General features: G+C 36.0%; 1 long non-coding RNA gene across 1 annotated transcript; it reads left to right on the top strand.

The window, feature by feature from the left end:
• Positions 1 to 3,281: 3,281 nt before the first annotated feature.
• Positions 3,282 to 4,989, top strand: LOC137082949 (uncharacterized). Its single transcript, XR_010906431.1, has 2 exons — positions 3,282 to 3,488; positions 4,695 to 4,989. It is a non-coding gene; the product is annotated as an uncharacterized lncRNA (long non-coding RNA).
• Positions 4,990 to 15,643: the final 10,654 nt, after the last annotated feature.

The raw sequence follows: 15,643 nt of genomic DNA, 5'->3' as shown, positions 1-15,643 counted from the left end.
TCCTGCAACTTAATTCAGATAAAACTGAATTTTTAATTATTGAAGCTCCACAAGTAGTAACCGAGAATACTGTCTAACACTTGATGACTGCTCTGTCAAGCCCTCGTCGTCAGTGAGGAACCTGGGTGTGCTCTTTGATACCTATCTTTCATTTGAAAGCCACGTTTCTAGTATCTGTAAAACTGCATTCTATCATCTTAAAAATATATCTAAATTACGGCACGCTTTCAATGCAAAATGCTGAACAGTTAGTACATGCGTTCATGAGCTCGAGGCTAGATTATTGTAATGCTCTACTGGGTGGTTGCCCTGCTCGCTTAATAAACAAACTACAGCTAGTCCAAAATGCAGCAGCTAGAGTTCTTACTAGAACCAGGAAGTATGATCATATTAGTCCAGTTCTGTCAACACTGCACTGGCTCCCTATTAAACATCGCATACATTTTAAAATCTTACTTATTACTTATAAAGCACTAAATGGTTTAGCGCCCCGGTACTTAAGCGAGCTTTTAACACATTATACTCCATCACGTCTATTGCGGTCTCAAAACTCTGGCCAGTTGATAATACCTAGAATATCTAAATCAACTGCAGGCGGTCGATCATTTTCCTATTTAGCTCCTAAATTGTGGAATAGTCTTCCTAGCATTGTTCGGGAAGCAGACACACTCTGTCAGTTTAAATCTAGACTAAAAGCACATCTCTTTACTAAGGTATACACATAGAACATTTTTAACTTTCATTATTCAATTCAATTGACTGATTGTTAGGCTGCATTACCTAGGTCAGCTGGAACCGGGAACACTTCCCATAACACCTGATGTACTCGTTACATCATAAAAAGAGTGGCATCTACGCTAATGTTAGTCTCTCTGTTTTTCCCGAGGTTTATCCCGGATCTGGGTCCTGTCCGGATCGGATGGTGGACCTGCCTGGACATGACCAACGCATCCTGGAGTGTCTGCTGAGCCGTGTCAAATGGTGTCTCCTCCGAATTTGCCTCACCGGCACGTCATGCTCAAAACCCGTCTTCGGCGCAATAATTCCGATCTTTCATGTATTCATACTCTTGTGTAATCGACGCCCCATCCTAAATAAATCCGTCTCTTCTGTGATACCCTGAAATTTTGAATATTCCAATCTAATATGATTTCTGACCTGTAAGGTTGCCAGAATAATAATCTTACACAGTGTGTTAATAGGCCAGAGGAGATCTGGCACCCCGACTGAGTCTGGTTTCTCCCAAGGTTTATTTTTCTCCATCATGCCCCGATGGAGTTTTGGTTCCTTGCCACTGTCGCCTTTGGCTTGGCTTGCTCAGTTGGGGACACTAAAATTATGATTAAAGTTATTCAACTAATTATTAAAAAAAATATGAATTAGGTTTTATTTAATTCTATAAACTATAATACTGATATGCCAACATTGTCGCTATATGATAAATTAAAATAAGCTGATAACATCACAGTTTTCTCCAGAACGACTGTACAGCCAAATCTAATTTTGTTGCAATATTATCCTGTTTGACACTGTGAAGCTGCTTTGACACAACCGTGATTGTAAAAGCGCTATATAAATAAAGTTGATTGATTGATTGATATAGAACGTGAATAGAAGGGGTGGTTGAGGGATGCTGATAAACTGTCAACAAACAGAGGTAAGACTGCTGTAAAAAATATATATATATGCCCAGTGATTAACTCTTTGCTTTTTACTTTTAAAAAAAATTCTAGGACAACAAGTTTTTCCAAATCATTTTACTTTTTCTCTAATTTTCCATGTGTTTTCCATGACTGTAAAATGTATTATCAATTTTCCAGGTTTTCCAGGACAAATGGGAACCCATGCTGACAGCACATTCGAAATACATCAGACATTAATATGGAGTTGTTCCCCCCTTTACAGCCATAACAGTTTTTTATACTCTTAAGGCTTTCCATGAGATTTTATATTTCTGTTGAACTTTTGACCCATTCATCCAGTATGCATTTGTGAGGTCAGGAACTGATGTTCGATGAGAAGCCCTGGCTCATAATCTCTGCTCCAGTTCAATCCGAAAAGTGTTGGATGGTGTTGAGGTCAGGGCTCTGTGGCGGCCAGTCAAGTTTTTCTGCACCTAAATCATCTTTACAGACCTTGCTTTATGCACTGAGGCACAGTCATGCTGGAGCAGAAACTGGGTTTACCCAACTGTTCCCACAAAGTTGGAAACAAAGCATTGTCCAAAATGTCTTTGCATGCTAAAGCAAAAGATTTCCCTTCACTGGAAGTAATGGAAGTAATGGGTCAAGCCCAACCCCTGAAAACAGCCCCATACCATTACTGTCTAAATTACTTATTTAGGCGGACTTTAAGCCCTATTTACCTGATTTCACCCCATGTTCCTGGACCAAAAACTACATTTTTTACAACTACATTTACATGTACCCAAATAATCCATTTATAATCAGATTGATGGTTTAATTGGACTGAAAAGCCTTCATGACACTTCATGAAATCATTTGAATCAGAGATTGTCCTCGGTTTATTTCATCACTTATAGGCCTTGCCTAACATCCTCATAAAGTATACGATCCCCTTGCTAAATAAGTCTACATTCACATTCAGTGCTACTTCTAATAAACTTAGCACAGACATCGATTTTATGACAAAAACAGTTTTATTAAAACTAATGCTAGTCTTGTTGTTACAGTCGTTTTCATCTGAAGCTAGATGTAAAGTGTCTTACCTGTAATTATCTGTGTGTTGTAAGTGCTGTAATTAGGTGAGAAAAGATAGCTTTCAGATAGTCAACTTTTAATTTGACAGTGTTAATGAAAATAGTTCAGGAAATAGTAGCCATGCTACTTAGTCATTTATTCAAATACCTTTGATGACTCCAACTTATTTAAAAGCACAATATGTTTTTTTGTGTTTTTCACCGCTAGATGTCACCTATTTAAAACAATGTAGCTTGATGACGTCGAGATTGAGTGCGGGATCTTGGGACTTGTCATCTTCACCTCAAAGCTGTTGGAAAAGAATCTGGAGGGGACTCGGGCAGAAATCATGTTCATGGATGAGATTATTAATGTCACTGTAGTGTGAAGCAGAGCAGGGCCAAGTGCTGTGGAGCTGGACGAGGCCGCTGGAGCAATTGTTAATGTGAGACGATCGCGACACACAGTGAAAGCAGTGGGACTTTTATTATGCTTTTGCTTCTTGATATGTATGTGTACCACGGCGCTTTCTTTATTATATTAGATCTGAGTCAGGGGCGGAGCGGGGCAAATACTCCTCGCTGCAGACTGTAGCGCGGTGACGTCACGAATATTGCGTCACGAATGTGTTAGCGCGCATGCGCAAAGTGACGTTTCGTCGGTATTTAATACGCATGCGCGCCGATGATGTCACTTTTGTGTATTCGCGCATGCGCGTACATTCATTTTCAACTTCAATCACCTGAGGATGATGTTAGCGTTCGCTCGAAAGGTATGGATTCCATGGCAGTAAGTCAATAAGCAGTGTATTTATGTTGTTTTTAACAATTGTGTGTTTGAGTTAACAGCTTTTAATTGTTAGGGATGCCATATAGAGTCATAAATGTTTAATTTATTAATGTTTATCATGTGTGCCTCTAAACAAATTAATGCTTTGAAGATGTCTTAAAATAGAGCAGAAAGACTTAAATTAATGAAGTCATGTCATTTATTGTTGCATGCATTGCAAAAATAAAATAAAAATCCAAATTTTTGTCTTGTTTTTCCAAATAGATATTTAAACATCTTTAAACAGAGATGCATTTACATGGAATGCAAATGTAAATTGGAGTCTCAAAAGAATTAATAAAATTATGGGAATTTATGTTGAAAACAAATCAAATATCTGTCTGTCTGCCTGCATGTCATGCCAGTCTGTAATGTGTCTGTCTGTCTGCATGTCATGCCAGTCTGTAATGTGTCTGTCTGTCTGTCTGTCTGTCTGTCTGTCTGTGTCTGCATGTCATGCCAATCTGTAATGTGTCTGTCTGTCTGTCTGTCTGTCTGTCTGTCTGTCTGCATGTCATGCCAATCTGTAATGTGTCTGTCTGTCTGTCTGTCTGCCTGCATGTCATGCCAGTCTGTAATGTGTCTGTCTGCCTGCATGTCATGCCAGTCTGTAATGTGTCTGTCTGCCTGCATGTCATTCCAGTCTGTAATGTGTCTGTCTGCCTGCATGTCATGCCAGTCTGTAATATGTCTGTCTGTCTGCATGTCATGCCAGTCTGTAATGTGTCTGTCTGCCTGCATGTCATGCCAGTCTGTAATGTGTGTGTCTGCCTGCATGTCATGCCAGTCTGTAATGTGTCTGTCTGTAATGTTTGTCTTGCCAAAAAAAAAAAAAAAAAAAATTATATATATATATATATCAGTTTGTAAACTACTTTGAACTAATGAATCTTCAAACTTCATAGCTATTGAAACTATTTCAAACTTTCAGGCTAGGCTTTTTCAATCTAAAGTTTGTCTTGAGAATTTTTTTATCTTGTTTTTATTCTTAATAAAATAAGTCTCTTAGGTACTTTACAGACAAAGCTAATAACACTCAAGCATATCTTTGTCTAACTTCTTCCAATAATGCATTTTAAAATATTGTCCTGGTATGACCCTGTACCATGTTAATGCCGTTCTTCAAAATGATTCAACATTGTTTGTTCTATATTTTATCTAAATTAGGTGTCTAGAACTGGTGTGCATTTTCCACAGAACACAGACAAGAGTTTGGGGTGCCCTGCTCATTGACACTGTGCTTGCTCTGCACTATCGAAGGACTGCCCACCCGGGTCTGCTCCTGATGGCGGATGGGGAGACCTGTGGTGATTTCATCCAGATAACGAGGATGAGGGCTATTGCTCGGGTTGAATGTTTGTATATGTGTGTATGATAATCTGTATGTGTACATAATTCTGTAATTATAATGATAAAAGCGATGTCTGCTTTGCTTTGAAATAAAAGAAAGTTGTCACTCTTATGAGTTATAATATGGGATATAGACACTGAAAATGTACTGTATGTAATCAGTTTAACATCAAACTACTTTATTGGCATAAATGTTTTACATGCCGTATTGTCAAAGCAACAGAAACTGTCCAAAAAATATAATACACAAAAATAAAGAAGAACAATGTAGGCTACAACATAATGTGAAAATAACACATTTATACCATCTGTCATTATTTTATACAATTAATGATCTATGTACATTATGTTACTAAGGGTGGTTATTTATTTATTTAGTGATATTACTTATTTTATTTATGGTCTTAGCGTAATTAGTTTATACGTTTGTAATGCATGGGGCATGTAATTCTTGCAAGTTTCTTTGTGTGTTTGCTGTATTGAATTGGGAATTCAAATTAACAATTTTTGTGAGGCTAAAGATGAATTTCCACCTGCGTGGACAATAAAGAGTTGTATTTTAAACTACACTTAGTTTAAATAAAATACACAGCCATTACAGAGTATACTCTGTAATTCTTTATAATTATATTGTTTTACCTCAGATGGCATGGTCAAAACCAAGGATATGTGTACTCCGTTTTGCTGTTTTTTATTATTACTTTAGCGTTTTTAACATTTTATTAACCTATTAAGTCAAGTTTTCTCATGCATTTTAAAGACGTGGGACGTCAAACAAGAAATCAAAACATGTGACATCACCGCATAACGCAAATAGTACACACATGCGCTGTCACCACGTTATTGCGCATGCGTTTTAAAGATATGCGATACGTAATATTCGTGACGTATATTCGTGACGTCAGCGCGCTACAGTCTGCAGCGAGGGGTATCTCGAGCGGGGGGGTGGCTAATGGGGCTTAAGCCCCGAATGTTTTGTCAAAAGCCCCGAATCTTTTAGTAAAAAAAAAAAAAAAAAAATTTGTTTCATTTCCTCTTAGTCTTTCAGACTGGAGCGGCAAAAAATGAAACAAAAGCTCCTTTACCGTGTGTGTGGCGGTCGGCAATGCGTCGCACACAAAATCCCCAGCTTGTTTGCCAATGCCAACTGCCAATAAAAACTAACGAAGAAGAATATACATCTTCTTCTTCGTCGTTGTCATCAGGGATTGGCGGGCTTTTGTATTTCACCGGCGTCGTAGTGAACTATAGTTAACATGGACACTACACATTTTTTTTTAAAGGAACACTAAACCTCACCGGCCAGAGAGAGATTCTGCGTCAGACGAAAGTGTTACAGGTTTGTGAATCCGCTGTTGTAACACTTGAGTTACATGACTGTATTGCTGGCTAGCTAGAGTTAACGTTAGGTGTTACTTATTAAGGCGAGACACGACAGGTGAAAACATAGTCAATTTTGAGATTTTGGGCCAGTTTACTCCCTTAACATGTAAGCTTTCATGTCACAATAAAAAAAAAGGCAACATTACACATTTAAGGTGGTTATTTCATTATATTTGGTCGCCGTGCGCCTTTAGATTTCTACCTGAAATCATCCAAAGTTATTCTTACGTGAGCTCCCGTGCCGTCTCCTTTCACAGAAGCATGTCATGCCTGATATCATTATAAAGCTCTGTCTCACACACAGCGCTGTCTAATCCAAATATGGGCATTTCCTTTGTAGAACTAACCAACCGCGAAAGTTTGCAGCCGAAAACAACATCTGATTGGTCATGGATTCTGATGTAGCAAATCTGTCAGCTAAGCACAAAGTAAACCAAACTGAACTCTAAAGATTAGTAATGATGTTTACGTCAAATTCCAATTTCACCTATGCAGGCTAACTTAAAAATAGTCAGATAATGGTTGCCTTTTTTATTTGCCAGGGGTTAAAATGAGTCATCCTTAACATGTTTGGTGTTTTGGATTCACTGCAGCTGGAGAACAGTTAAATACCAAACAGGTTGTAGGCTCTACTGGGTGAATTTTTTTTTTTTTTTTTTTTTTTTTTTTCCAGATAGTATATAGATTTTTAGGCATTCTATTATCTCAAACAGCCTGAAAAATAGTGCATTTAGCTGATGTAAATGGAAAAAATCTCCCCGGGGAGTATACCCCGGACCCCCCTAGGTTTGGGCTAAGCCCCGAATGTTTACATCGTCTGGCTCCGCCCCTGATCTGAGTGTGTAAAAAAGTATGTAATTACGTTACTATATATATATATATATATATATATATATATATATATATATATATATATATATATATATATATATATATATATATATATATATATATATATATATATATATATATATATATATATATATATATATATATATATCAGCAGCTATCACATTTCTCTAGAGCTCATTTACCCTCCTCTATCCCCAGCTCCTCCTCTCGTCCAGTGAGGATTTGGTATTCTAATTCCCCTTGCATCAGACTAAGTTTCTGAATTATTTTGTACATTTAATATCAACATTAATGATGTCTAAAATACAGCATGTTAGTTCTGTTCAGTTTACCCTTAGGGGGTTTATTGCTAGGCTGCATGGATGCGCAGGGAGCTCTTGCCCAGAACAGAACCTGGCAATCCAAACTAGGCTAATAGTCAATCAAACATATACAGTATGTCTCCAAACAGTTGTTCCCTTGTCTAATAAAACATTGATATAACAAAGTGTCTTTGGTGTTTCCATGGTTTCTACAAAGTTAAACAAATCGAAGAAATCGAGGGTAACGCGAGTATGATGTAATTGATAGGTGACGGACAGGGTTCGTGTCCTGGTTTAAATTTCAAATTTTTCTGGATTTAAACATTCTTACCCAGCTAACAATTTTAGGTTATAAGAACGTTTCCCTAACGTTCCCATTAAGTTCTAAAAACGTTTTTGAACGTTCTTGGAACGTTGAAATGTCCAGTTTGTGGAACGTTGTATTAACGTTCTCATTAGGTTCTAAGAACGTTAAATAACGTTCTAATAAGGGTGTGGAGTATCATCAAATAAAATATTCCTGTTTTCTCCTTTAATGTACTTGCTTTTGTTTATTGACATCTTATTCTTTCTTAAAAAAGCTAAAACCACTTTTATAATTGACTTTTATATTTATATTACATTTATATTTAATACATAATTAGTTTACTAGATTTTTCTTCTGATTGTAAAAAAATAAATATATACACGAAAATAGCATTTAAGTGTCATTAAGTTGTCTCTGGATATACAAATTATGTATCTGAAGTTTGAGAAAAAAGCTGTATGACTAATTTGTAATGACTAATACTTTTTTTAATGTAGTAACGTTTTTAAAACGTTCCACTAACAATGTAAGAATAACGTTTTATAGCTAACGTTTTTAGAACGTTTCTCAATAGCAAATAACATTGGCACAACGTTCTAATAACGTTACTGGAAGAACGTTTTTTGATAACTTTGATAGAACTTTCAGATAACGTTAGCCAACGTTCTGAGAACATTCCCTGTTAGCTGGGTAGAAACATCTGGGATAATGCAAGTACACAAGGCAACAAAATATAGAACACTATTTTTGGAAATTTTTAACTTAATTTTACCTTTTGTTTATTTTTAGGATAAGTTGGGCTAGTTTTGTTGCGCAGACCTGGCAACCCCGATAGCCATGTTGACTGAGCTGAACTGAGGTACTATCAACATTAACCAGCAGATGGGGTCAGTGACTCTTTAATGATTTTCCTTCCTTATGTATCTGCTCTTTCTTATTTGAATCAATCCAGATAATAACAATGTTATCTTAAGATTTAAAAGGCATTCTTTTTTAATACAATTCTCCATATCCACATCTGCTGAATACAATCAAAACACATTGTTTAATCTAAATGTAATGTTTATGAATCATGGCCCACTGAAACTGTTTGAATAGATCTCAAGTATAATTTTGCATTTATGTTGTGCTCTTTCAGAGTTTAGATGATTGATAGCAGCTATTCAGTGAGATGAGGCTTTTTTCAGGATTGCTGCTTGCAAAGTGACCTTCTCTTTAATTCAAGTCAGAAAAAAACGCTATTACAAGCCCATAAACACAATTAGAGACAAGGGTTTATTGGTTTTGTGTCACAGGGGAGGACAAAAGAGCTCAGATCCAATGAAACATGTTTAAGTGGAGAAACTATGGACACAATTATGCATTAAATATGTTACTCTTCTATGCAAACATAATAAATTGTTCTCACAGCTGCTTACATGAATTATACTCACTTCAAATGCTTGCCATTATGAGTAATTTATCTTCAGCTGTATGGGTGAGAAAGTAAATCCTATGCTTTGTCACATATGATTAATTTCCTTGCAAATTAGACTGAGCTCTATGCCAGCAGACCCACAGGCCTGAGATAGTGATTTGCTATAACCTAAATGTTGTATCAGCCATGATGACTACCCTTTTGGAAAAAAAGTTGGATTAATTGTATTATATATATAAATGTATTATATAGGCTAATATTAATTTTAATTATACTTATAAAAGTCAATTTGAGTTTACTTAACAACAGTCCACTTATGTTTCTTAACACACTTATGTACACTATTAAAAAGTGCACTTTGTAATGATGTCAAATGAAAAATTATACTTCTTTTTTTTTTTTTTACTAACTTTTATTTCTCTCATGCTTAAAAGTCCTTCCTTCATGGGTCAAAATGACCAGAAGCCCTTAAATTATACTTCATTTTTTCTTTGTCCAGAAAGCATATTTAATTTAATTTTGATAACATTTTATCTATTTTGGTATGCAATTAAATGTTTTGTTATTTTTTATTTTATTTACCTTTAAATTAGGCTACTAGATTTTATCAATAAATAAAAAATAAATAGTAATTTTAGCACATTCTTCACATTCTTTTAACTTCAATTCAAATGAGCTCATAATGTGATAGATAACCCTTTAATTCAGCTCAAAATATCTTACATGGGGTGCCTTTGCCGAGCTCTTAATATAACATGCTATTTCATAACGCTTGCCACTAGATATGTGGAGCTAATGAGCAGTCCGCTCCTAAAGTCAGATTCACTTCAGTAAGTGTAACAGAGGCCAGCTGGTACACTGTAAAAAAAATTGGTTGTTTTTTGTTGGTTTAACTTAAAAAAGTATAGTAACCTGGTTGCATTAAAATTTGGAGTTTATTGAAATTAAAAATTTGAGTTGATACAATGAAGGAAATTTGTTTAATAAATAGAAACTCAAAATATTATTGTATCTGAACCACATAAAAAATTGATAAATCATTAAAATAGCACTATTTGGCATGTTTCACTGTGTCATCAGAAATAAAACACACACAATTACCCAATATGCTTACAAAATCTTTTATTAATTTTTTAATAAAGGTTGTCGAATCTCAAAAAAATGTAATTGTATTAACTAAAATATTCATTTTAATTTCAATGAACTCAAAATTTTAAGGCAACCATGTAACTTTTTTAAAAATATTTTTTTACAGTGTAGTCACTGTGCAAGTAAACCTCACTCCTCTGACCTAAAGAGACGCATTACGTTAGTCGTCAAATGTCAACAGAACTCAACTGCACTGTGTTGCCAAGTCCGCGCAACGGACTTGTTTTTTTCCGCGGGTTGTTTTCCATGTTCGCTTATTGAAGCGACTATGTGATATATAGACCCATGAATGCGAATTTTAGCAGGCAACCTTGTCAAAATAACACACATTTTACCCCCCAAACGCCATTTATTTTGGGAGAACCACCTCGAGAGGCTATTGTTTAGGGCTAGTAGTTGGTGGGTTTGGTTGTAAAAACTTGGCAACCCTGTCCCGCTGGAATTAACGATCTTTGCCGGTGTTGTAAAAAAATAATAATAATTTAATGATACACAGAGTACTTACCAACATGATCATCATTTCAGAGAGAAATAGTGAAGGTGAATGCATATACAAACGAGCTCTCCGTTTAGGATGCGAACAAATATAATCCAAGCCCCTTTGATGACGTGCATGATTACGTTACTGTTGATCATCTGTCCGTCATCGTCTAAAGCCCGCCCTGATGATTTCATTGGTCCGAACAGTTTCTGTTTGGGCATAATCACTCCTCTATGGATTGAGTCCAGACCGAACCGCCTGAGCTCCATCTAGGCAAGGTTACATATGCATTCAGATGCACATGTTTGTAGACATTATTTTTTGGTAGTGTTTGCATTTTTATTTTGAATTTTGAGCATTTGTAGGTTTTTCTATGTACTTAAAGGGTTAGTTCACCCAAAAATGAAATTGATGTCATTAATGACTCCCCTAATGTCGTTCCACACCCGTAAGACCTCTGTTTCGTGATTCGGATCAATGCGCTGATTCATAACCGTTTGAATCTTTATTTGAGGTTTGAAAACAAACACAGAAGAGAAGACAATGCTGAATAAAGTCATAGTTTTTGTTATTTTTGGACCAAAATGTATTTTCGATGCGTCAAGAGATTCTAATTAACTAACTGATGTCTCATATGGACTACTTTGATGATGTTTTTATTCCCTGTCTGGACATGGACAGTATAGTGTGCATACACTTGGATACACTCTCGGACTAAATATAAAATATCTTAAACTGTGTTCTGAAGATGGTCGGAGGTCTTATGGGTGTGGAACGACATTAAGGTGAGTCATCATGATTCAAGTGCAATAAAAGTCCTAGGGTCTTGGACCACTAAGATGAACTCTCAATTTTATTACTATTTTTTTTTTTTATGTCAAAACAGGCGCGCTGGAAGTTGTTCAATTCCGGGGGGGCTGAAAGTTGGGTCGGAAAATGTGTGACGTCATTATGTTGTCGGTGGCGACCAGACAGGTGTTGTAGTAGAACCCCCCTTTACCGTCAAAGAGCACAGACGGACCCACCGCCCCAGATTATTGTTGTTTAAAATTAATTACTTGTTAAAACGCGATCATACCATGGGTGTCGGAAGCAAAACTGTGGGTGGTCTCAGAATTTGTTTTTGCTGGAGTAGCGTTAGATACAAATATAGGCTACTGCAGTTTACTAAACGATTGATTGGCCAGACAAAATTACGGAAATCACTGAGTTATTTGCCCTGTCTTTTACCGAACTCGCTCTACTCCCTTTTCACATCACAGATCAGAAAGGCATTTATTTTCAATAAAAATTGAGAAAATATTAGAAAAGTGGGAAAAAAAGAGTCAAACACCTAATACGTTTTTCTCGGTTAGGGGTAGGCAAACAGATGTGTTGAATTAGTGACGATAAAAGTGAGAGCGTCCTATATCATTGGTCTTTAAAAGTGGGTGAGTCTTGTCCTCACGACACACAATGGTTCCGACGCCCATGGATCATACACAGACACACGTTAATCATCACTCATAAAGCATTCTTTTTATTTGTGTTCATAGGCTACATACAATATCCAGCATCTGCCAGGGCTTTTAGTCCATCAGCGCATATTTGGAGAAATAATGATTCATAATCACGTTTGTAAAATATCATGTGTCCCGACCTCAGCAGACTGGTGAGAGTAGGCTACATGTTAACGTCCAGCTCACAAACCTCGCGGATGTCTGAACAGAGTTTGTGTCGGTGTCAAGGTCAGCGTCGTTGTTGTTTACATCCTTTATTTGAGAAGATTTCCCAATTTTACTTTTCTTAACCGTGTTAGTAGTAACGTTACTCAAAAAAAGTCTACAAATACGTTTCTGCTGCTTATTGCTAACCATGACCAAACGAGAGTGAGCGAGGTGACATGATGGTGACGAAAGCACTTCCTGAGGAATTATTAAAATAATTATTAATTAGTTTATATCTTATCCACGGCCCATTATTTTAATCCCATTAAAACACAGTATGTTATGTCAGTCTATTTTAATTTATTTTATTTCATTTCATGTTTTAAATACAATATAATTTTAGTCCACAGCCCCCCACCAGGGGGGCTGATGCTATAACGAGGGGGGCTGCAGCCCCCACAGCACCCCCCTTCCCGCGCTACTGTGTCAAAATGACCTGAGGGAAATTTTAGTTTACCACAAATGTGGCAGAACACGTAATTATGAAATTTGGTGTACTTAAGACCTATTTAAGTAACCAGTTGCATTTAATATAAATGCAAACTATAATACATTGTCGTTTAATTGAAAATAACATTAAATTAACTCTCCAAAAATAATTTGCGCTCAATTTGCACTTAAATATAAATATAATTTGTTATAAGTAGCCTACGTTTTATGTATGCTAAAGTGTAGACCCTACTTCTTACTACTTTTACAAGGATATACAGGGTATATTAAAAAATGCTGCTAAAGGAGTGCATTGACGTTGGTTTGATTTGTAAAAAAATAATTTCTATTAACATATTACAAACTATTCATACGGTATTTACAAACTATTGTTGACTCTGGTATGCCAAGGGTTCACAGCGTGTTGACTCAATAGGTTGTTGTGAGATGAACACACTGGACACACAACTGCATATGCACTTATATTCTAAATGAGCTCATCTTCAGTAATCTGTGTGGTTTATCGAGCGTACAGGGGTTATTGAATCCCAGATACTAAGGAATTAATTACTTCGAATCACACACTGGACCAACAATATTTCACAGCTCCTAGTTGTCTGAACAAGCAAGCTCGTATTGAATAATGTTGCTGATTTGCGAGCCCCCACCATGCATTGCTGCATGACTAATTTATGCAGTTGGTGTTCTAGGCTTATTCTTTTGCTGTTTGCTGCATTTGTTATTATGCTGTTGATGCTGCCATCACTGTATATTTGAAATATGTTTTTTGGTGCTGTTATGAGCTAATATTTTTGCTTATTAATTGAGGTTTGTGTTATATAAAATTATTGAATGTAATGGTGTTGTATTAAAATGTTTTTTAATACAACACCAATTAAAATGCATTTTTTTTTTTTTTTTTGCATTTCTAAATCCTAATTTGCTGAATATGTGATTGACTTGACAAGAATTTATTGGTTGAGTGAGACATGTTGTGTTTAGTAAACAAACTAATTAATGTAACATTTTTGTTCAAAATGAATTGATAAAAGTTTAATCAATGTATTTTTTTATTTTTATTTTTGTATGAAATTGAGTACATATATCACTCTACCATTAGTGGCTTGTTGTATCTGTACTTAGAGAAAAGTTTCTCTGGCTACTTTAACGTGTGTCTGGTGTGGGAGTGGCAGAGGTTAGTCGTCACAACGAGCGAGAAAGGTTGACAGGGAGCAGCTAAATCGCCAACCTCTACTGGCAAAAAGGGAATGTGACAGAGCTTGTAATAAAACAAGAATCAACATTAGTGTGGCTAATGTTTCGGAGATAGCAAAAACTTTGGCGGATTTGAAATGTTATGTGAAAGTAAAATTGAGACAGAGATGGTGTTTTTATCGAGCCATTGGTGTATATGACTTTCTTCTTTCAGCCAAACATAATCAGAGTTATATTTAAACCATTTCTGAAGCCCAAAAAAGTGCATCCATCCATCATAAGAGTAATCCATACGGTTCTATAGGGTTAATAAAGGCCTTGCATTCTTTGTACAAAAAAACATATTTTTAACTTTATAAACTAATCCCTGGCTTCTGGTAAAAATTCTCGTTTTAGTCTTTTTATTTGTGGCCGGTGTTTTGTTTTGCACTATCCTCTGCATTTCCCTTTAAGCCTAGTAGTGAATGTTTCATGAGCAGTGATAACCATATCAATCCACAAAGACACACAGAGCCAAAACAATGCTCTCCCGCAAAAAGCATGCAGTTTTGCTTTTTTTTTTTTTTACCGTAATGCAAAGTTTTATTGAAAACAATAACTCATAAAAAAGTTTTTTACATTGTGTTTGGAGTTGCACAGAACCAGTGTGATACATAATTGTTGGAAAGTTGCCAAGTTGCAAAAATACATCTGCAAACATTTGCATTCATTTCATCATTTAGTAAAAAGCACCTATGTTACCTCTGACACAATGAGTATGGGCCACCAGACGGCAATGCTGCATGGGTTGTGAAGCAGTGCTGGATCAATACTGGTACAGACTACATATTATAGCTGAAGCATAACCTCTGCTATTGATTGAGCGGAGCAGGCTGTGCGATGAATACTGAGGTGTCCTCTATTGTATTCTTGCTCTTATGTGTTTCGCAAATATTTTGGGTTGCATCTATCATGTGATAAAAATACTACTGTATAAAGAAATGTGCTAATTTTATTGAATGTGCACTTGTAGTCTTTTGCATTTTACAACGGATAAATCTTGTCACTGGTGATTGTCATTTGAACCTTTCTGGATCCGTCGTCAAATTGAGAAGTTTAATTATATCAAGTGCTGTGAGGAAAGCCTATAAATCTCCACCTCCAACATCATCACACACAATATAGCCTAATAGCCGGGACACCTTCTTTATGTGTTGTGATGTGATGACGCAAAGATAAGCTAAAAGGGATTGTTACGATTCCTGATCTTATTAAAGAGCAGAATGATAAGTAACATTGAGGTTGTGACAACTGATAGTGCCAGGTGACCAGAGATAAACGCAACAACGAAGATAACGGAAGAAACAGTGATTTATTGTACAACCGTATATAAGTAAATACCAAATAAACAAAGTTCACAATAATAATTAATAGGAAAATAAGTAACAAGAATTGAACAACAACCCAAGAAAGAAAAAAGGACATATAGTGACGCCAAAGGAAAGAAAATAAAACAAAACCTTTTGCTTGGTGATAACCTGACAAG

The sequence above is a fragment of the Pseudorasbora parva genome, chromosome 1, assembly GCF_024679245.1.
Source record: "Pseudorasbora parva isolate DD20220531a chromosome 1, ASM2467924v1, whole genome shotgun sequence".
Taxonomy (NCBI): Eukaryota; Metazoa; Chordata; class Actinopteri; order Cypriniformes; family Gobionidae; genus Pseudorasbora; species Pseudorasbora parva.
Note: the sequence above shows the minus strand (reverse complement) of the source record. Positions and strands in the feature narration are given on the sequence as shown.